This window comes from Geotrypetes seraphini, chromosome 2 (assembly GCF_902459505.1).
Source record: "Geotrypetes seraphini chromosome 2, aGeoSer1.1, whole genome shotgun sequence".
NCBI lineage: Eukaryota > Metazoa > Chordata > Amphibia > Gymnophiona > Dermophiidae > Geotrypetes > Geotrypetes seraphini.
The window spans coordinates 501,933,174-501,955,686 of NC_047085.1; the positions used below are offsets into that span (position 1 = coordinate 501,933,174).

General features: G+C 47.7%; 1 pseudogene; it reads right to left on the reverse strand.

The window, feature by feature from the left end:
• Positions 1-22,513, reverse strand: part of LOC117354493 — an 86,756-nt pseudogene that overhangs the window by 11,637 nt on the left and 52,606 nt on the right.

Below are 22,513 nucleotides of genomic sequence, written 5' to 3' on the forward strand. Positions count from 1 at the left end.
AAAGTTTGGAGTTCGTAAATCCAGTACTGTTCCCTTCATTGTCCTGTGGGGGTCAAAGTTTGGAGTTCGTAAATCCAGTACTGTTCCCTTCATTTTCGTGTGGGGGGTAAAAGTTTTGGAGTTCGTAAATCCAGTACTGTTCCCTTCATTGTCCTGTGGGGGTCAAAGTTTGGAGTTCGTAAATCCAGTACTGTTCCCTTCATTGTCCTGTGGGGGTCAAAGTTTGGAGTTCGTAAATCCAGTACTGTTCCCTTCATTGTCCTGTGGGGGTCAAAGTTTGGAGTTCGTAAATCCAGTACTGTTCCCTTCATGTCCTGTGGGGGTCAAAGTTTGGAGTTCGTAAATCCAGTACTGTTCCCTTCATTGTCCTGTGGGGGTCAAAGTTTGGAGTTCGTAAATCCAGTACTGTTCCCTTCATTGTCCTGTGGGGGTCAAAGTTTGGAGTTCGTAAATCCAGTACTGTTCCCATTCATTGTCCTGTGGGGGTCAAAGTATTGGAGTTCGTAGATCCAGTACTGTTCCCTTCATTGTCCTGTGGGGGTCAAAGTTTGGAGTTCGTAAATCCAGTACTGTTCCCTTCATTGTCCTGTGGGGGTCAAAGTTTGGAGTTCGTAAATCCAGTACTGTTCCCTTCATTGTCCTGTGGGGGTCAAAGTTTGGAGTTCGTAAATCCAGTACTGTTCCCTTCATTGTCCTGTGGGGGTCAAAGTTTGGAGTTCGTAAATCCAGTACTGTTCCCTTCATTGTCCTGTGGGGGTCAAAGTTTGGAGTTCGTAAATCCAGTACTGTTCCCTTCATTGTCCTGTGGGGGTCAAAGTTTGGAGTTCGTAAATCCAGTACTGTTCCCTTCATTGTCCTGTGGGGGTCAAAGTTTGGAGTTCGTAAATCCAGTACTGTTCCCTTCATTGTCCTGTGGGGGTCAAAGTTTGGAGTTCGTAAATCCAGTACTGTTCCCTTCATTGTCCTGTGGGGGTCAAAGTTTGGAGTTCGTAAATCCAGTACTGTTCCCTTCATTGTCCTGTGGGGGTCAAAGTTTGGAGTTCGTAAATCCAGTACTGTTCCCTTCATTGTCCTGTGGGGGTCAAAGTTTGGAGTTCGTAAATCCAGTACTGTTCCCTTCATTGTCCTGTGGGGGTCAAAGTTTGGAGTTCGTAAATCCAGTACTGTTCCCTTCATTGTCCTGTGGGGGTCAAAGTTTGGAGTTCGTAAATCCAGTACTGTTCCCTTCATTGTCCTGTGGGGGTCAAAGTTTGGAGTTCGTAAATCCAGTACTGTTCCCTTCATTGTCCTGTGGGGGTCAAAGTTTGGAGTTCGTAAATCCAGTACTGTTCCCTTCATTGTCCTGTGGGGGTCAAAGTTTGGAGTTCGTAAATCCAGTACTGTTCCCTTCATTGTCCTGTGGGGGTCAAAGTTTGGAGTTCGTAAATCCAGTACTGTTCCCTTCATTGTCCTGTGGGGGTCAAAGTTTGGAGTTCGTAAATCCAGTACTGTTCCCTTCATTGTCCTGTGGGGGTCAAAGTTTGGAGTTCGTAAATCCAGTACTGTTCCCTTCATTGTCCTGTGGGGGTCAAAGTTTGGAGTTCGTAAATCCAGTACTGTTCCCTTCATTGTCCTGTGGGGTCAAAGTTTGGAGTTCGTAAAATCCAGTACTGTTCCCTTCATTGTCCTGTGGGGGTCAAAGTTTGGAGTTCGTAAATCCAGTACTGTTCCCTTCATTGTCCTGTGGGGGTCAAAGTTTGGAGTTCGTAAATCCAGTACTGTTCCCTTCATTGTCCTGTGGGGGTCAAAGTTTGGAGTTCGTAAATCCAGTACTGTTCCCTTCATTGTCCTGTGGGGGTCAAAGTTTGGAGTTCGTAAATCCAGTACTGTTCCCTTCATTGTCCTGTGGGGGTCAAAGTTTGGAGTTCGTAAATCCAGTACTGTTCCCTTCATTGTCCTGTGGGGGTCAAAGTTTGGAGTTCGTAAATCCAGTACTGTTCCCTTCATTGTCCTGTGGGGGTCAAAGTTTGGAGTTCGTAAATCCAGTACTGTTCCCTTCATTGTCCTGTGGGGGTCAAAGTTTGGAGTTCGTAAATCCAGTACTGTTCCCTTCATTGTCCTGTGGGGGTCAAAGTTTGGAGTTCGTAAATCCAGTACTGTTCCCTTCATTGTCCTGTGGGGGTCAAAGTTTGGAGTTCGTAAATCCAGTACTGTTTCCCTTCATTGTCCTGTGGGGGTCAAAGTTTGGAGTTCGTAAATCCAGTACTGTTCCCTTCATTGTCCTGTGGGGGTCAAAGTTTGGAGTTCGTAGATCCAGTACTGTTCCCTTCATTGTCCTGTGGGGGTCAAAGTTTGGAGTTCGTAAATCCAGTACTGTTCCCTTCATTGTCCTGTGGGGGTCAAAGTTTGGAGTTCGTAAATCCAGTACTGTTCCCTTCATTGTCCTGTGGGGGTCAAAGTTTGGAGTTCGTAAATCCAGTACTGTTCCCTTCATTGTCCTGTGGGGGTCAAAGTTTGGAGTTCGTAAATCCAGTACTGTTCCCTTCATTGTCCTGTGGGGGTCAAAGTTGGAGTTCGTAAATCCAGTACTGTTCCCTTCATTGTCCTGTGGGGGTCAAAGTGTGGAGTTCGTAAATCCAGTACTGTTCCCTTCATTGTCCTGTGGGGGTCAAAGTTTGGAGTTCGTAAATCCAGTACTGTTCCCTTCATTGTCCTGTGGGGGTCAAAGTTTGGAGTTCGTAAATCCAGTACTGTTCCCTTCATTGTCCTGTGGGGGTCAAAGTTTGGAGTTCGTAAATCCAGTACTGTTCCCTTCATTGTCCTGTGGGGTCAAAGTTTGGAGTTCGTAAATCCAGTACTGTTCCCTTCATTGTCCTGTGGGGGTCAAAGTTTGGAGTTCGTAAATCCAGTACTGTTCCCTTCATTGTCCTGTGGGGGTCAAAAGTTTGGAGTTCGTAAATCCAGTACTGTTCCCTTCATTGTCCTGTGGGGGGTCAAAGTTTGGAGTTCGTAAATCCAGTACTGTTCCCTTCATTGTCCTGTGGGGGTCAAAGTTTGGAGTTCGTAAATCCAGTACTGTTCCCTTCATTGTCCTGTGGGGGTCAAAGTTTGGAGTTCGTAAATCCAGTACTGTTCCCTTCATTGTCCTGTGGGGGTCAAAGTTTGGAGTTCGTAAATCCAGTACTGTTCCCTTCATTGTCCTGTGGGGGTCAAAGTTTGGAGTTCGTAAATCCAGTACTGTTCCCTTCATTGTCCTGTGGGGGTCAAAGTTTGGAGTTCGTAAATCCAGTACTGTTCCCTTCATTGTCCTGTGGGGGTCAAAGTTTGGAGTTCGTAAATCCAGTACTGTTCCCTTCATTGTCCTGTGGGGGTCAAAGTTTGGAGTTCGTAAATCCAGTACTGTTCCCTTCATTGTCCTGTGGGGGTCAAAGTTTGGAGTTCGTAAATCCAGTACTGTTCCCTTCATTGTCCTGTGGGGGTCAAAGTTTGGAGTTCGTAAATCCAGTACTGTTCCCTTCGTTGTAGCACAGGACACAACGAATATATCGAGTGGCAGTATACTTTCTGAATATTTGTTGTGCTAGCATTTTAGCTGTTTCAGTTTTATTTTGGTTTTGTTCTTTTTGGGAACCTTTAGAATCCATGTGGGCAGGTTAATTTCTTTTCCTGCTCGCAGCTGCTTTAGTCAAGTGATGTGTCAACTCAGTGACGTCTCCTGGTCTGCAGTTTAAATCGGAGGCGTCTGTTCCGGTTCAAGCGCCATTTTCTACTATTGCCAAATTGCTGTAGCCTGGTGATTCTGAGGCTTCTGCTTAGCGTCAGTCGTTCCTGAAGAAGGGGGTGTTCACCCCCGAAACGGTGTCCCGTAGGACGTTCGGTGACTTGCTGGCTGCATTTTCTAGAGAAGCTAAGTACCTTCCTTTGGCTTTATATGGTTGAAATTGGACACTTGAACTTTTTTGTCGGCCCCCCTGGATCAGGGGTAGAGACTACCTGTAGCGAGGGTGTTTTGATTTTGTTTGCACTCTTTAGCACTTTTGTGTTATTTATCGCTAAAATTCACAGAGAGCCCGTGGATGTTTCACAGTTGACACCTTTCTGGGTGTAAGCCAGTGGCAGCCGTTACCTCTGGGGGTCCGGAGGAGGACTGTGTGACTGAGGGCTCTAGGTGGAGTGGTATTTTCCTTCCCTTTCTACAGGCAGTCTCTCCCCCTTATCTCAGTTTCCATCTTGGGGCTTGGGAGACTTTCTTGTTTGAACTTTATTTCATCTCCCATTTTTCGGGTTTTGTTAGTATTCGGACTCCATCAGATGACATCATCCACTTAGGAGGCCTTATATACTGCTCTCTATACAGATAATAATAATAACTTTATTTTGTATACCGCAATACCACAAGCAGTTCAGAGGAAGAGACTGTACACACACACCTATGTTACAAAAAAAGACTTTCAAATTACATTGGCATGCCAAGAGAAGTCAGGATTTATCCGGAAGCATTTCAAAGATACAACAAGTCAGGAAATGAGTCAGAGAAATTTATCAAAGAGAGAGGTTTTAATTGATTTCCTGAAGGTTTGGTAGGAGGGTGCATTTGAAATGAAGGTGGTTAGACATTTATTCCATTTGCCTGCTTGGAATGATAATGATCTATCAAGGAATCTCTTGTAGATACAGCCTTTCAAGGATGGGAAAGCAAACAGATAGGCACTACGTGTGCAAGTGGTGCCTGGAAATTCAAAATGGTGTGACAGGTAGGGATGAACCAGTTATGGTTTTGAAGCAGAGGCAGGCAAACTTGAAAATGACCCTTGCTTCCATCGGCAGCCAGTGTAGTTTTTTGTAATACGGGCTTACATGATTCGATTTATTTTACTCTGCTGTACTCTAAGACCTCCTTATACTGTAGAGTAGTTATTATTAAAATAGCCCAAATCATTCTGTAGAGTATTTGTTACTCACCCGTGTTTGAATGTCTAACTTCTCTCTCTCCTGACTCCTGGGGGTCCTGGATATTTGGCTCACCGTCTTGTTTAATCCACGATAACAGATCAGGACTTATCCTCACAAAGCCTGTTTCCAGGAATAAACATGAAAGCTCAGTTATACTTCCCTATGATGGATTGTATTTATTTATTTATTGGGACGAATTAACTGCCTTTATGAAGAGATTCACCCAAGTCAGTGTAAAGCAGAAACAGCGTGACATGCCATTAGAGCTTCAAATGGCCCCTTTGTATGTGATTTTTAGATGCCAGTGAAAATCTTGCTTTACAAATGTTTAAAATGTATAAGCAGGTAGAGAGCTTAACTGAGACATGAGCAGCTCCTGCCTACTCACCTCTATAACAGCTATCTACAAAAGAATGGAGAAAACTGTGATTCACTTATATTTATTCTTGATTCTGGGGTTAGAAAGGAATCTACTTTGCTTCATGCCAATGCCAGTCTGAGTGACAGTGGTGGAAATTTATTCTCTTTCTATGAAATATGCTTTGTAGCTAAGTTATCTGTTTGCCTACAGTGAAACAGAAGATGCCTTCGTTAAATCTCCTGAATCTCGGCTGTGCTCAAGGTGGGCCTTTTCCTCAGAGAGCTTGGAGTGCTAATTAAGAGTCATATTTGGAGTTTTAGGCCAAATCCACTATTCCTCACAGAAGGAAAGACCTGGTTCAACACCAGCCAATTCCAGGGGAAGGGTCCGATTATTTATTCATTTCTACACCGCACTATCCAAAGTTCTTGGTGGTACACAAGAAACAGACAGAATAAATCAGACACATGGGATGTGGGAGAATATGAAACACTGGATGCTGTGAATACACAGATTGGATGATTTTAAGAAAGGTTTGGACAAGTTCCTGGAGGAAAAGTCCAGTCTGTTATTGAGAAAGACATGGGTGAAGCCATGGATCGGTAACATGGAATGCTGCTACTCTTTGGGGGTTCTAGAATCTTTACTCCTGAGATTCCAGAATCTTGCTATTCTTTGAGATTCTACATGGAATTTAGCTACTCTTTCGGGTTCCGTAATCTTTTGTTACTCTTTGGGATTCTGGAATATTGCTACTCTTTGGTCAGGTCAGGTACTAGTGACCTGGATTGGCCACCGAGAACAGGCTACTGGGCTTGAAGGACCATTGGTCTGACCCAGTAAGGCTAGTCTTATGTTCTTGAGGTGTCTGATATTCAAAACTGAATGAATCCATCATTTTGGCTGTTCAGAGTATGCCATGCTGCCGTTAATTCTGCTGCTCTCTAGGCCCATATTATATTTTAGTCCTATCACAGGTGACCAGATAATCGTCTCAACGTTTCTCTCTACAGAATATTGTAAATTCTCCAAAGAGCTGCTGTTATGCAGGAGCCAAATTATCAGAAAAACAGAATGTGTAGAAGAGGAGGCAAGATAAAGGTTGAAAAGAGGAGAAACCAAACACTGATCCTTGGGAGGGGCGAGGGAGACAACTTTTAAGGGCCCGACCTGATGTTCTTCCCTCTAATAGTGTCCTGCAAACTTTCTCATGCCACGGCACACTAAATGTAGTAGACGTGGCTCGAGGAATCCGGAAGTGTGCGAACTTCGCCGCGATAATGTCACGCACATGCATGATGTCATCACGTCGATGTCCGCGCATGCGGGAAGGCCCTGAGATGCCTGCCAGTGGTGGGTGCCAGCAGGGAAGAGGACCGGAGAGGAGATGTGCAGGTAGCCAGCTGATTGCCTACAGGTCATGCCTCTAGCCACGAGAGGCATGCCCTGTAAGCAGTCGGCCAGTGCCGGTGCCTCTCCTCCTCACCAGTGTGCCGCGGCACACCTGAAATCTCAAGAGGGACCCTAATGTGCCGCAGTACACAGTTTGCGATATAATTTGGTGAGCATTTCTTCTATTACACTTCTCCCTCCATATTCGCGGTTTCAGAATTTGTGGTTCGATTATTCACGGTTTTTAGCTTGCTGGCTCCTCCCCCCAAATTACCTCAGCTTGCATAGAGAAATCGCTGATTCCAAGCGTTTACGGAGAAAATTCTGAATCCCAGCACTTTCTTCACCGTGTTTTGTCTCTCCTTCTGGAATAGGCCAGGTCCTCCCACTATGTTATTTGCGGCTTCAATATGTTCACGATGGTTTTTAATAGAAAACAGTGAATAACATATGAAAAAGTTATTCACGGTTTTTCTGTATTTGCGGTTCTGTTAATCCACTTTCACAGCGAATATGGAGGGCGAAGTGTACTCTTATCACATGGTGATTCTGGAGACAATTCTGCAACTTTTGGAACAGTTTACAGTGTCAGACAATGCTATAAGCTGAGGCAGAGATCGATGACCACAGCACCTTACTTTTCTCTGGTCTCAAAAACCGCTTCCAGGTACAAGATAATCTTCTGCACCCAGGTTCTGACCATTTGGGCTACTCTGACCTGCATTTTAGCTCTTCAGGAAACAGAGAATAATCTGTCTCTTATTTCAAAGGTGAAAAAAAAACTTGTAGGACACACAAGATAGTCTTATGGGCCCTCATGGTATCAGTTTTAAGATAGAGATTAGCACAAAGAGATCCTGATCATACTTGGAAGTTTCTGGAGCAAAGGAAATACAGAAAGATGTCTCATATTAGTTGAATATTTTAGGATGCAGATAAAGCAGTCCTTACCTAGGGAGATCAGAGTCTCATAATTCTCCTTCATCACCTCCCTGTAAAGCTCCTTCTGCCCTTCATCTAAATATTCCCACTCCTCCTGTGAGAAAGAGATAGCGATGTCCTGAAACGCCACCTGCATCTGAAACACAAACCAGAAACACATTCAGCACCTTCTGTATCACCATCAGGCATTATTGTAGACCTGGTGACCCTGAGCAAGTCACTTAATCCTCCATTGGCCCAGGAACAAACTAAGTCCCTATATGGACCCCCTTTGAGTGTGGTTGTGTCATTTCCCCTCCCCCAATCTTGCTCCTCCCCCTGCAGCTAAGAGGAGGCTGAACCCCACTGCCAGGGAAAGAGAGAGAAAGAAAAGTGGGGGTGGGGGATCTTCTACCTGAGCAGAAGCTCCTGCAGCCATTTCCCTCTGGCCTTCGACATTTGGGGCTCTTTCTCTACTTCAGGGCTGTGAAGAGAGAGGAGCACATGGCCGACTCAGCTTACTTCTGGCCCATACCGATTGACATCACAAAGGGGGGCAGAGTTTGGTCAGAACTGAGCGAGATATTCCTTTCTCCCTATGTGTGTTAGGGGGCGGACCCTTCCACTCCTCTTCCCGCCCCAGGACCAATCCGACCAATCATCACTACAAGGGGCAGAGCCTTCGGCGAGAAGCTCCGCCCTCTCTCTTGTGACGTCACCAGCCTTCTCGGCTTCTCCCAAGTCCTTTCTAATCCTGCAAAGAGGAAACTGAGGGAGGAGATTCCCCCCAACAAACACTGCGGCAGCTGCCAACTTGGGATCCTGCACAGTCGAGACCTTAAGCGGACACATAATACAGAAGAAGGGAATGTGGACTTGGCTTTTCAAAGTGTGGGCACTGGAGGGTTAAGTGACTTGTCCAGAGTCACAAACTACTACTGTACTACTATTTAGTAATTCTAAAGCGCTGAAAGGTGTACACAGTCCCTGCTCAGAAGAGCTTACAATCTAATTTAGACAGGACATTTCAGGGTTGGGGGAGATTACAGTGGGTATAGGTATCTGACAGCAGTGAGTGGGACTTAAGAGTTGAAAACAGTTTCAAAAAAAGTGGGCCATTAACGTGGATTTGAACACAGCCAGGGATGGAGACCGACGTATTGATCTGTTCCAGGCACACGGTGCCACAAGAAAGAATGGAACGGAGTCTGGAGTTGTGGAAGAGAAGGGTACAGATAAGATGATATAAGCCCGATGAGCTGAGATCATGGGGGGAGCATAGGGGGAGATAAGCGAGAAGCTTCAGAGCGAATTCACTTGTAAGTCAGCAAGAGGAGTTTACACTATATTCGGAAATGGACAGGGAGCCAATGAAGCGACTTGAAGAGAGAGGTAATGTGAGAATAGCGGCTCTCACTGAATATCATTTGCGCAGCAGCATTTTGAATAGATTGAAAAAGCGAGAGACTGGCACACAGGAGGCCCAAGAGAAGTACATAGTGGTAGTCTAAGCGCGAAGTGATGAGAGTGTGGGATGAGAGTTTTGGTAGTGTGTTCAGATAGAAGAGGATGGATTTTGGTAAATGTTATAGAGGGAGGGACAGGATTTGGGCGGTTTGTTGGATCAGAGCACAGAAGGAAAGAAAAGAGTCAAAGATCACCCCAAGGTTGCGAGCCGACAAGACAGGGAGGAGAATAGTGTTTATCCACAGAAAATAGAGAACGGCGGGAGGGGGGTGGTGAGTTTAAGGCAGAAAGATAAGGAATTCAGTTTTAGCAATATTCGGTTTGAGATGACGGCGAATAGCAATGTCAGACAGGCAGGGCTGAAATTTGGGCAGGGGGATTGGAATCCAGTTCCCCAGACCACTGCTGTAAACCACTACACTACTCCTTCAATCCAAAAGGAAAGTACAGTGCTCCCCTGCGACACGCAGCTCCTGATTGGGTAAGGCCCAACTTTAGTACAGGAAGAGGCGGTCAGAACATACAGCGATTGATTTCCTTCACTCGCCGGTGCTCCAGCCGCTCTCATCACCGCTGCCCTCTCCAGTCTCCCCCACGAAAAAACTGTATTACGCGGTTTTTCAAGATTCGCGGGGGTTCCTGGAACGGAACCCCCACAAATATCGGGGGAGTACTGTAGATGGAACTTCTGTGATTACAATCAAAGCACTTACACATTATAATACAGGTATTATTTGAGGCAATAGCAATTTCTATAACTCAGGATGTAAATAGCTCAGTTGGGAAGAAAAATTCAACCTAAACCTCACAGGTGGAAGGTCATAATCAAAAGATACGTCAGTCTGATTTGGATGTAGGGGTGTTAGTCACCCAAAGTCGGCAGCAGGAAAATGTACATTCTAGAAAAGTAATGTCTAAAATTTTTTTCCCCCGAAAATCAACTATCTGTTCATCCAGGCGTTTGATCGTCCAGACCACCACATATGTCTATATACCACATTCTCGACCAATAATTTGTCCAAGTCCCAAACGCCCAGAACAATGACCTTTTGGACGTGGGAAGGGCCAGCATTGTGATGGACTGGGCCACCCAGACATGGCAACAGAGCAGAGGGGCACCTCACAGGCACTGCTGTGAACTTCACAAAAAGGGAGCCACATAAACATCTCACCAGAACTCCCTTATAAGTTATGGTGAGTCCACCCAACACCTCCCCAAAATTCACTATACCCACCTGTCTACATTCCCAATATTCCTTATGTTGCAGGTGGGCACCTATGTGCAGTAGATTAGGGTTTTGGGGGGCTCACATTTTCCACCATGAATGTAGTAGTTAGAGTGGCTTATGGGCCTGGGTCTTCCTCTCTATGATTCACTAGCCCACCACACAGGCCACTTAAGATGCATGGGGGGGGGGTTTCCATGCTGCAGGCCACTCAGCAATAATCGCGGCAGGGGGAAATTTCCTTGCCGCGATCAGCTCAGCGGCCGCATCTATTTGAAATATAGGCCAGCATTTTACTGACCTACATTAAAGGACGTCTGTCGCAGCCCTAAGGAGACACCTAGAGCTGCTTAAAGCTCGCCCAAGGCCACTTCCAGGTGAATCCACGGCCACACAAAGCCTTGGGCGAGCTTAAGTGTCCCGATGCGTCTCCCTTAACCGCAACAAACGCCTATAGAATAGGTGCCTGTTTTGGGTTGTTTGGGTTTTTTTTTTAAATGTGCATTCAGATTGGCTGGTTAGACAGTGTAGGACACCTACTGCCACCTGCAATCGAGATGCCGTTTATAGAATCTGCCCCTAAATATTTAAAGAAACAATATTAAAGAGTATTAGCCATTGGAGAAAATAAAAACTGGGATACTGTAGTAAATTGAAGTTTTATACGCCAATATCAACCAGTATCATGTAATATCTGCAGGTCAGAATAAGTCGAGCTCATGAATAAAACAATTAGCTGTACAAACAAACCAAAACATTGCAAGTGCCTTCATGAGAACCATAAGATGGTGGGCAAAGCTCCATCACCCTATAAGAAAAAAATGTCTGTTACGGAGTGGAGTAAAAGCTCTATGACGCCATCTGTTTTTACTGCTTGGGATCTTGCCAGGTATTCATGATCAGGGTTGGTCATTGTTAGAAACAGGATGGTGGGCTTGATGGATCTTCGGTCTGTCCCAGTTTTGGCAATTCTTATGTTCCAAAGTATTTGCAGTCCAGCTGGCTCTACTTATGACCAAGCGTATTTAATTTCTTTAGGGATGAAGGGTTTGTACCCAGGTAATGAACACAGCAGATATTACTATATATGTAAACCCAGTAAGGATGAAACCTGCTGTGGTTCGTACTAGTGCTGCCAGATTCACGGTTCGAATCGATTCACCGATTCACTTCAGGTGAATCGATTCAAATCGATTAAAAAAAAAAATCGGGCCATCCCAATTCGGTGACTGATCCTCCCCCTTGCCCCCTAAAGCACAAGCGGCAGCGCTGCCCTCTTGCTGGTTGGCTGCTGACGCTCCTGCTGTAGAGGGCGAGGGGGGAGGGTCAGTCAGGAAGTGCTGGTATCCAACTTTCCCCCTGGCCTCCCGCGCATCCATTTACCTAATAGTAGCCTGCAGAGAAGATCGCTGGTGCTAGCGAACTTTGCAAGCTGCCATAGGCCTTCGGAGCAGTTTCCTCTGCTGCGATCCTGCCTCTGATGTCAGATGGGGCGGGACCATGCAGAGGGAAGACAGCTCTGAAGACCTATGCAGTTTCAAAGAACGCTAGCACCGGTGAATCCTCTCTGCAGGCTGCTGAAATTAAGTAAATGGATGTGCAGGAGGTCAGGGGGAACACGCAGTTCTTCGGGGGGGAGGGGCAGGCCTTAATGCAAGACATACAGGACAGGCAGGACTTCAGGGGTGGGGTGCCGGCCTTCAGCGGGGACAAGCCTTTAGGGGTGGTGGTACAGGCCTTCAGGGGGACAGGCAGGTCTTCAGGGGGGATGCAGGTCTTCAAGGGGGGGCAAGCCTTCAGGGATGGTGGCAACACGCTTTCAGGGAACAGGCAGGCCTTCAAGGGGGGTGCAGGCCTTTGGGGAGGACAGAACTTCAAGGGAGGGGGGCCCTGGTGTAGAAGTATACGGAGGGAAGGAAGAGGGTGTTCAAAGAGATGTGCATAAGCCGGACTTTGGGGAGGAAGAAATAATGGTCTAAAAACAGAGGAGAGGGAGAGAGATTGTGGACAATGGGATTTAGGGAGAGATGGAACAGAAAGGGAGAGGAAGTTTGAACAAGGGAGAGAAGTTGAAGACACAAGAGATGGTGTGGAGGGGTGGATAGAGATACTGGATAGGAGGGTAGTTGGGAAAAGAAAGGGAGATATGGTGGACCCTGGGGTGGAGAGGAAGGAGGAAGAGATGCTGGATGAAAGGGTAGTTGAGAAAAGATGCCAGACCTCCGGGGGAGGGAAGAGAAACAGAAGGGGAGGACAGAGATAGAAGATGGATGGTTAGCATGGAGAAAGAAGGAAGAAGGAGACCCTGGTAAGCAAGTTATCAGAAGACAACCAGAGCCTGGGACCAACAAGATTGAATAATGACCAGACACCAAAAGGTAGCAAAAATAATTTGATTTTCTGTTTTGTGATTACAATATGTCAGATTTTAGATGTGTATCCTGCCAGAGCTGGTGTTAGACCGCAAACGTGAGCTAGGATTTAACAGAGAAAGGAAAAGTCTTGTTTGTTTATTTTGTTTACACCACAGCGCCAGTGTGGTTAGGAGAAGGCAAAAGGGTGAAGATGCTATAAAAGGGGTGAAGAGGCTATAAAATAAACCACCAGGAATGTATTGAAAAACAAAACAAAACACCCACTTGGGCAGGAAAATCGAAATCGAATCCAAATTATTTTCCTGAATCGGGCAGCACTAGTTCATACTGACTAATATCACTAATAAAATATGGACCTTAACTTTATGGCAAAAATTCTGTCCCATTAGTACATTTTGAACAAATGGAATTTGTTCCAGCAGGAAAGAGCTTAGAGTTATACAGAGAAAGCCTTTGACAGGGCCTTTTATGCTTAAAGTGCTCCAGAAAATGGGAATAGGACCTGGATTCTGTCTCTGCCTGCTTGAACTTTATAGCTCCTTTGAAGCATGTATAAAAAATTAATGGGGCATACTCATCCAGCTTTCCCTTGGGGAGGGGTATGTGGCAAGGCTGCTCACTCTTCCCATTCCTATTCACGTTGGTGATGGAGCCTTTGGTGCAAGTGGTATAGAATCGAGAGCTCTATAGGAACAGGATTGATGGGAATCCTGTGGGGATCCCCTTTCAGACTCACAGGGATGGAAGTAGTTCTTCTGGTGCTCCCAGGGAAAGTGTACCTTCCTCTGGCTTCTTGTCCTGCATTGATATCCAGACCGCACTCACTTCAGAGGCCAAAGGCAGCGGTTCCATACATGAGAGGCTTCTGAGAAAATTAGAGTCATGGGATAGGAGGCAATGTTTTGTTGTGGATTAGGAACTGGTTATTGGACAGAAAGGGTTTTAAAACGAGACCCATGTTCTTACCTTGATAATATCTTTTTCCAGTAAATAGGTCTGTCATTCTGGACAAGTGGGTTATCTCCTCATTTAAACCTTAAAGAACTTCGATGGATGTTTGAACTGAATACCATGATTCCTCATGGGCTCAATTTAAACAAGTGATTGGATGACTTTGGCGGTATGATTCCATACTTATATCTGTTCCTTGTATGCGTGTGGTGTTTTATTCTGTTTGTCTGCGATTGGTGGGAGTCGGTACACGTCACGGGATATTCCCTTCTTTAGCTCCACCTAGAACGCCGCGGCCATGTTTTAGTCCCAGCGTGAACATTATGGATTTAGTTATATCCTAAGTTTCTGAACTGTTCTGGTAAGCTAGTGAGTTTTATTTTGTGCTTCTTACTTAGATTGTCAGGGAGACTTAATGAAGATCATTGTTTTTGCAGTAATCTCCATCCTCGACCCTGAGGAAGAAGTTTGAAATGCGTCGGTGGGGATTAAGACAGAACTGTTCTAAGTTAAGTGGCAATTTAATAAGACTACTATGAAGTTATGACGATTTATTTATTATTAAGCACTGAGAGGAATAGGAAAATGCAGTAAGCTCTTGTATGAAGAATACACTGAGTAAGTCCTTTATATAACGCTAAAGGTGAAGAGATCAGACCTCAAAATGGAAAAATTCTCTCTCTCCTCTCCTACTATAATAAATCAGTGTATTAAAAGTCTAAAAAAATTATTTATGAGACATTTCTGACTACACTTATCAGCTGTCATGAGCTAGGAGAAGTGAAACTTATAAGAAAAAAAAACAAGCAAAAATCCAGTTCTTCTGCCTGACAACATCTATTATGATATCATAAAAGGATGACCACATCCTAGTCAAGAATAGAATTCTAAAGAAAATTATTTAGCAAGAGTATCTTGTGATAAGGGCAGGGCTTGAAATTGCTGATGTGGTACGATTAAAAGGACATTTGCGGGAAAAGGATAGGCTTTCTGGTAAACTGGATATACGTATAGCGTGACACAAATGATATAAACCAATTAATGAATTAACAAATGTAATGACGTGTAAGAAATAACCAATAAAAGATTTGTCGTGTGTTTTAGACCAACGTGGTGTTAGCCATCAAGAAATGTATAAAAACAGGCATTTAAGAGGAAGTAACTAGAACAGACATCAGAGGATCCTCAGGCCTGAAGATTACATTCTGTTACTCTATATGCTGAATGATTTATTCTTGTAAGCTGTTACTGATTTGTTAATAAATATACTTATTGATTGATACCAGTATATAGAGTGTGAGGTCTCTATTTCAGGGTAGGCCTAGACAGCTGGCCTACCTCAGCACTGGCACTTTATCATAAATTAATATAATTAATATAAGAAGGTCCAAGTGAAAAACTTCACCGTGCATTGGTTCCTATGAGGATGGCTACCACATTAAGCAACTAAGAACTCAATAGAGTTAGTGTGGCTTTCTGAGGAACATGGTGTTGGTAACCACCGGACATATTTAAGGTGGAAACTAAAGTATTAGTAAGTGATTTGATTAGAGACTTTGTGCATATTAGAGTGTTGTGTTATCTCCTCATGGCCACGAGCCATCTGTAGAAGGCATCCACTCCGGAATTTTTCTGTGATCCTCTACTTCACTGGGAGCTCTACTGCCACCTACAGTTGGTACCCAAGCATGCAAGTTAAGGTAAGGAAATGGAAAACATCCCGAGCAACAGTTTCTGCTCTAACAAATAACACATTGAACAATGAAATAACGAATCAAATGCCAACAGAAGCATCAAAGGAGAACTCAGTTAATACCCCCTTAAAAACACTAGAAACACGGAGGAATGTGACGTCAACCCGGCGAAGATGGCAGCCAGATGAAGAGGCTCCATTCTTCAGCCGCCGTAAAATTGCCTAATTTAGCCTGCTGGAGGTGGCCCGGCAGCCTTTCTCATGGGGCTAGCGGGGGCAACACATCCCCGACACAGTGCCATTCATTGCAGAGGCGCGGAACATGCTTAATATGGTTCATCCTCAAACGCCGGATCCCTAGCCGTTGACCCGCATGGTGCTCTAGCACTTTGCAGGTGTCCATCTCCCCTGACTACGCCTGGGACCTGCAGCATGAGTACGCCGTGGCGGCAGTTGTGAGAGGCAGTCAGGGCGCATCGAAGGCGCTGGCCCACTGGAGAGCAGTGGATAGGGCCGGTGGGCAGGAGCCCTTTTGATGGCTGCCGGGCGGCTGAGTACCGCACCCCACGTGCGGGCAATTGTACCATTTTGAACAATGTGCCTCAGCTCTTCTGATGAACTGTGTGTTCTAGTTCGGTGCAGTCCCCACAATTGGTGACCCCAGAGCTCTGTTTTTTTCTGTGCATTCACAATAATCCTGGTAGGCTCATAAAGGGTCAGTGCTGTTGGAAGCTTCCTCTTCACATCCTTGTGTGGGTGCTTCTTCTGCTGCTGCCCCCGTCATGTGCAGGCCCCAGCCCTGGAGGAGTAGTGGTGTGGAGAGTGCCCAGCATGATCTGTTTCGGTGCGGGAGTCCCTGCCAGGACCTTGGGAGTGCCGCTGTATTCCTTACCGGCCAACCCCGAAACCGGTACTCGCGACCCTGGATTTCTGCAACTGGCTGCTCGACCACGCAGAGAAAGTTGGACAGCTACGGGTTTGTAGGTAAGGAAGCAAGGGGCTCTGACGGTGGCAGAAGCCAGCCCGACTCAGGGGGGCCAATTGGCGATATCGACACCTGCTACGGGGGGCAGCGTGAGCCTTCCGGACCTGCCTGGCAGTGGTGAGCAAGGGGGGGTCCCAGGAGGCGCCGGCCTGCCTGAGAGATTTGTTGCTGGACATTCGTAAAGAAATGCAGTCCCTACGTCATGATGTCACCAAAGCAGTTACAGATTTAAAACAAGGAATTGGGAGCACTGGTGAAGCGTCAGGTATGCTGTAGAAGCACATGTCCAACATCGTGACTGAAGACATTCGTTTGCAGTGCAGCAGGCAGTGGCGGGGAGTCGAGCGTAGGAGTTAGCGCTGTGGGACAAGTTGGAAGATCTTGAGAACAGATCTCAGCAGTGTAATCTCCGGATCTGGTGGAAGTGCCGGAAGATGCAGCTTATCGGGATGCCCGCCAGACAGCCTGGGACATCTGCACCGACCTCCTTACTAGTGCATTGGCAGGTGAGGAGCGGGTGCCGGAAATAGAAATAGAATGACCACATTGGGCTTTGGGGCGCCCCCAACTCCAACTTGCCCCTTAACATTGTTCTGTGCCTGGGCAGCTACCGGGTGAAGGAGGCAATATTTCATGCAGCATGGAAAGTTGAAGGATTACATATGGCACAATTTGCTGGTGGACATTTATCAGGATATGGCGGGCAGTCACCTTGTGGAAGCGGAAGGACATGCAAGCGGTGACCACCTATCTCTGCAGAGAGGGCATCAGATATGGTGGCTTTACCCTTTCGCCTTGGCGCTGACAGTGGGAAGTGCAATGCGACAGATTCGTACTGTGGCAGAGGCTACAAGAACTTGGTGTTACTACCCTTCCTGAGAGGGGACCTGCTGGAGAAAAAGGGGAAGAGAGAGGCTGGTCTTTTCCGGCTGGCGGCGACAGACCAGAGGAGCGATGGCGCGGAGTGCTGGGAGTAATGAGCAGCGGGGTTCACCACCATGGGGAGGGTTGCGGATATTATTGGACTTTATTGTTGGCCCGGATGGCTTTTGCTGTTTGGAGGCAGCGGGGTCTTCTCTGTGGGGGTGTGGGGGTGTGGGATGGCTGCTTGTGTTTTCGGGAGGGTTGGTGGTTAGTCAAGGATTTTGTGTGAGGAGGGGATTTGGGAAGAGGGCCAGAATGGTTAGGAGGGCAGATGTCAGCATGGCGCCTACTTGGTGGGCCGGGGCTGTCTGTTTCAGTCTGGCTGGGGGGATCTATTCTGGGGGGTTGTGCTGTGGTTATGTTCTGGGTGGGTATGGAAGAGAGGGATGGAGGTCTGTACTGTGGCTTGTTGGAGGTAGGGACCCAGGCGGTTAGTCTGGCGCATATTTGGTAATTTAGGGGTGATGGGGGAGTGCTTTGGGGTGGCTGGGGAGGTGGAGTTGCTTCTTCCTTGGGGGATCTTGAGATCTGTTTGGATGGTCTCGAGATGTAGTTTTTGGGTTGGGGATGAGGGGAGGGGGAGGTTCGGGGAGGGGGGCTGGGGGTGCGGGAATGAGGGGGAGATGGTACTCTCTACTTAGACTCGGTGCTTGATGTTCAGCTGATGCTCTGGTGGGGTCTGGTCAGGGGCTGGGGTGGCCGGGTCCCAAGGGTGTTACAGGTGGAGTATGTGGAGTGGTTAGTGACAATAGATCCTGGTTAATATTGTAATCTAGAATGTGGGGGGGAGGAAAAATTCCCCCATTAAACGCTCCAAGATTTTACATCATTTACAGCGTCATAGGGTGGATGTGGCCTTTCTTCAGGAGACCCATTTGTCTGACCTTGAACATGCCAAATTGAAACAATGGTGGGTGGGGGAGTGTGTAGCAGCTTCTGCAAACAGGAAAGGTAGGAGAGTGGCAATTTTGTTCCGCAAGGGTTTACTTGATAACCTACAAATTTTGGCAAGGGATGGGGAGGGTAGATACGTGCTCTGTCGAGGGGTGATCGCACAGCAGGACATAGTATTTTGCTGTGTCTATTGCTCCTAAATGAAAGTGACCCGGCCATTATATGCTCAACTGACACGTTTGTTGCTGCCTTCACCTAGGTCTCTCTGAATGTAGGGGGCGACTTTAATGCTGTACGGGATTCTAGTTTGGATTGCACGGGGCCAGGGGGTGCTCTACATAGGGCAGGGGAGAGGGAGCTCCCAAAATTTAGTGATAATCTGGATTTGATCGATCCATGGAGGGTACTGCATGGCACTGAGAGGGATTACACCCATATGTCACGGGCGCACGGTACGCAGTCTCACATAGATTATATTTGGGTGATGGAACAGGTGTTTCGGAAGCTGGAGAGGGCGGAGATCGGTCCCTATACAATTTCTGATCATGCCTGGGTTCAGGTGTCGTGGCAAGTAGGAGGGGGGCCTCAGGGGAAGTGGCGCTGGGTTTTTCCACTTGCGTTGTATAGGGATCCCAATTATAGGGAACGGTTGCTGGGTGCATGGATTGAATACAAACGACATAATGCTCATGCGGAAGGGGACCCGTTTTATTTTGGGAAGCGGCGAAGGCGGTTTTGAGGGGGGATACCCTGAGTTACAGTAGTCACGTGAGAAATGCTCGTGATAGAGAAATTTTGCGCTTGGAAAGGGATGTAGCTAGAGCCTGGAGGAGATATGGTCAGACTGGTGACCCCATGCACAAGCAGGAATTGATGGAGTACCAAGTGGCCATCAATACCTTACTCCATCAGCGAGCATGCAAATCCCTCGCTTATTACAAATACCAGCTTTATAAATATGGGAATAAGGGGGGGAAACTACTGGCCCGACTGGTTTCTACCAGAACGGGCCCCTCGAAGGGTTCAGGCCTTGAGGAATGAGCAGGGGGTGCGAGTTACCACTGACCCGGAGATTGGTGATGTCTTTTTGCGCTATTTTAAGAACCTATATGCATCCCGTTGGAGGAGGGAGTGGAGGCAGGCCCTTATTTGGATAGGATAACAGTGCCCCGTATCTCTGAGACGGACAGGGAGCATCTGAACGCTCCCATCACACCAGAGGAAGTGTATTGGGCTATAGGGAACAGTCCTCTGCTGAAGGCCCCAGGTGAGGATGGTATGCCCTTCGAATTTTATAAGCTTTTGGGTGAGGAGATAGTCCAGCCCCTAGCTCGGATGTTTAATGTCGTGGTTGGAGCTGAACCTTTACCGGAGGGTATGAATATGGCACGCATATTGCTGTTACCCAAACCGCATAAAGACCATGAAATAGCAGGCTCCTACCGTCCTATTTCATTACTGAATACGGAGGTAAAGCTGTTAGCGAAAATCTTGGCAAAGCGGCTGGCAGCTGTGCTTCCTTCTCTTATCCACGACGCTCAGGTGGGATTTGTGAAGGGTCGAACCGTAGCTAAAAATGTTCGCAAATTGTTGCTGTCTTTGGAACAGCGGGCGGCGTGCGATCTCCCATCGGTGCTGGTTAGCTTTGATGCCGAGAAGGTGGTTCGATAGGGTGAGGTGGGATTTTTTTTTATGATACATTGGCGGCCTATGGTTTTGAGGGTTTTTTGGGATCGGTGGTGCGCGCATTGTATACTCTTCCTCAGGCTAGAATAGTATTGAAGGATTTGAAACGGACCAGTTCCCCATTTCTCGGGGGACGAGACAGGGTTGCCCCTTATCTCCATTGTTGTTCATGCTTACTTTGGACCCCCTAATCCGGGATATCCATGCGATGCCATCTATACGGGGGATTGATATCAGTGAATTATCTTTTAAACTAGTCTTTAAGCCCATTACATTAACGGGTGCTAGAATAGATGTGTCTGTGTTTCTATATCTCTCTCTTCTTGGCCGCTGTCTGTGTCCTTCTGTCTCCCCCCCCCCCCCCCCCCGAGCAAAGCTGTCTGCCCCCCCTGCACACAACCTCCCCCCCAAAGCAGCCCCCTTTCCCTATCCCTAACTGTCTCTCCATGGCCCTTTTCTGTCTTCCCCCCCAGAGCAAAGCTGTTTGCCCTAAGCACACCCCTCCTCCCAAAGCAGCCCCCTTTCCCTCTCCGTGTCTCTCCATGGCCCTTTCTGTCTTCCCCCAGAGCAAAGCTGTCTGTTCCCAACACACCTCTCACCCAAAGCAGCCCCCTTTCCCTCTCCCTATCTCTCCATGGCCCCTTCTGTCTCCCCCTAGCACACCCCTCCCCCAAAGCAGCCTCCTTTCCCTCTCCCTGTCTCTCCATGGCCCCCTTCTGTCTTCCCCCAGAGCAAAACTGTCTGTGCCCAGCACACCTCCCCCCCCCAAAGCAGCACCCTTTCCCTCTCCCTATCTCTCCATGGCCCCTACTGTCTCACCTCAGCACACCCCTCCCCCCAAAAGCAGCCCCCTTTCCCTCTCCCTCTGTGCCCCCTATATTGATCCCCCTGCTTACCCTCCCTCCATCCCGGCGTCTTCTGGCCTGCTCCTCTTCAAAGCAGGCCGCAATCGTGGTGGCCGGCCCCAGCGAACCTCGCAGGCTGCTCCCCAACACGGAAGCACACTTCTCCCCCCGACGCGATGCCGTGCGTCAGAGGGAACGTGTCACCGAGGCCGGAAAGCGGCCCGCGAGGCCCGCCAAAGCCGGCCACGATCGCAGGCTGCCCCGAAGAAGAGGATCAGCGGCGGCGGCAGCAGCGGTGAGCGAGAGCGGGAGGTGTGTTCCGGGTTGGTGAGGTGAGGCGGGAGGTGTGCTCCAAGCTTGCTTCGAGGTTGGAAGTGAGGGGCAGGAGGTGTGTTCCAGCTTGCTTCGAGTTGGTGAGTGAGGGCGACAGGTGGTTTGAGTTGCTTCAGGTTGGTGAGTGAGGGCGGGAGGAGGGGAATGGCCAGAGTGATCCCTGCCTCCGCGTTCTAAAATGGAATGCGGCCACGGATCAGAAATCACAGCAGCAGGGATCATGAAGTTTCAAGAGCACATGCGCGCTCTAGGGTTTTATTATATAGGATTGTCAGCCTTTGCGGATGATATCTTAGTTCACTTAACGGATCCTTTGCCCTCCCTGTCGGCTTTGTTGGACTTGATCAAAGAATATGGAGGCTATGCTGGGTTCCGCTTGAATTTGGATAAGTCGGAGGCGTTAGCATCCTCTGCAGCAGTTCAGGCCCAATGGGGGGGATGGGTTCCCTCTGGCATGGGCGCCGGGTCTATTTGTGTATTTGGGGACTTTGATGACTATGCCGGTTCATCGTTTGTATCGCCTTAATGTGGATAAGCTTCAGCAGCAGACAGAGCTTCTGCTGGATACCTGGAGCGCCTTGCCCCTTTCTCTGATGGGGCACATTTGCATGGTTCGGATGTTCATTTTTCCCAAATGGCTATAAGTATTGCAGACTTTGCCACTCTGCTTGCTGAAGAAAGATTTACACAGTCTTTACAAAGGAATTTCTCGCTTTTGTTGGGCAGCCAAGAAACCAAAATTGCAGATATCTCAGTTGCTGGGGAATTGGCAGAGGGGGGGGGTTAGGCTTACTGGATGTGCGGGTTTATAATTTTGCGTGTTTGCTTCACCATTTGGGAGATTGGGTGAATATGACCAGTAGTTACACACCTCTTTGGATGGAACGTGAGTTTTTTGCTCCTTATGATGTGTTTGCGTTTTTGCATAGTCCACGAAGGGCCTTGCCCCCTTCTCTCTGATCCAGTATAATATTTAGAGCATTGCAAGCGGCCTGGCGTTGGCTTGTGCAAGCCCTGGGTGGGGATTCGACGGTTACTGATCTCTTGCCCTTGCGGGGTAACCCGACCTTCCCTCTGGGACGGGACTCCAGACAGTTTCTGTCCTGGGGAGCGAAAGGGGTTTCTCGTTTAGAACATATTTTGGGGGATGATGGGGAGCTGTTGACCCGTGCAGATTTGCTAGCTAAGGTGGGGGAGACCTGGGGCACGCAGTTTGCATGTCATCAAGTGGAGCACTATGTGGGATCCCTCGATAGAGCACAATTGCGACTACATATGGGGGCTAGGCTGCAGGAACTGTTTGCTTGGGAGGAGGGGGTGTCCCTCTCGGTGTCAAGCATTCATGTTAGCTTGCAAGAGTTACAACCAGCTAAAGATTACCAGAACATCCGGGGTAAATGGGAGGGGGAATTGCAAATTGATTTGGGGCAATGGGATGTAGCCCGTACCTTGATGGTGACGCCAGGGGTTACCCCGTGTGCTTGGTTGAGGGAAACGCATTATAGGGTGACCTTACGCGCATATTACA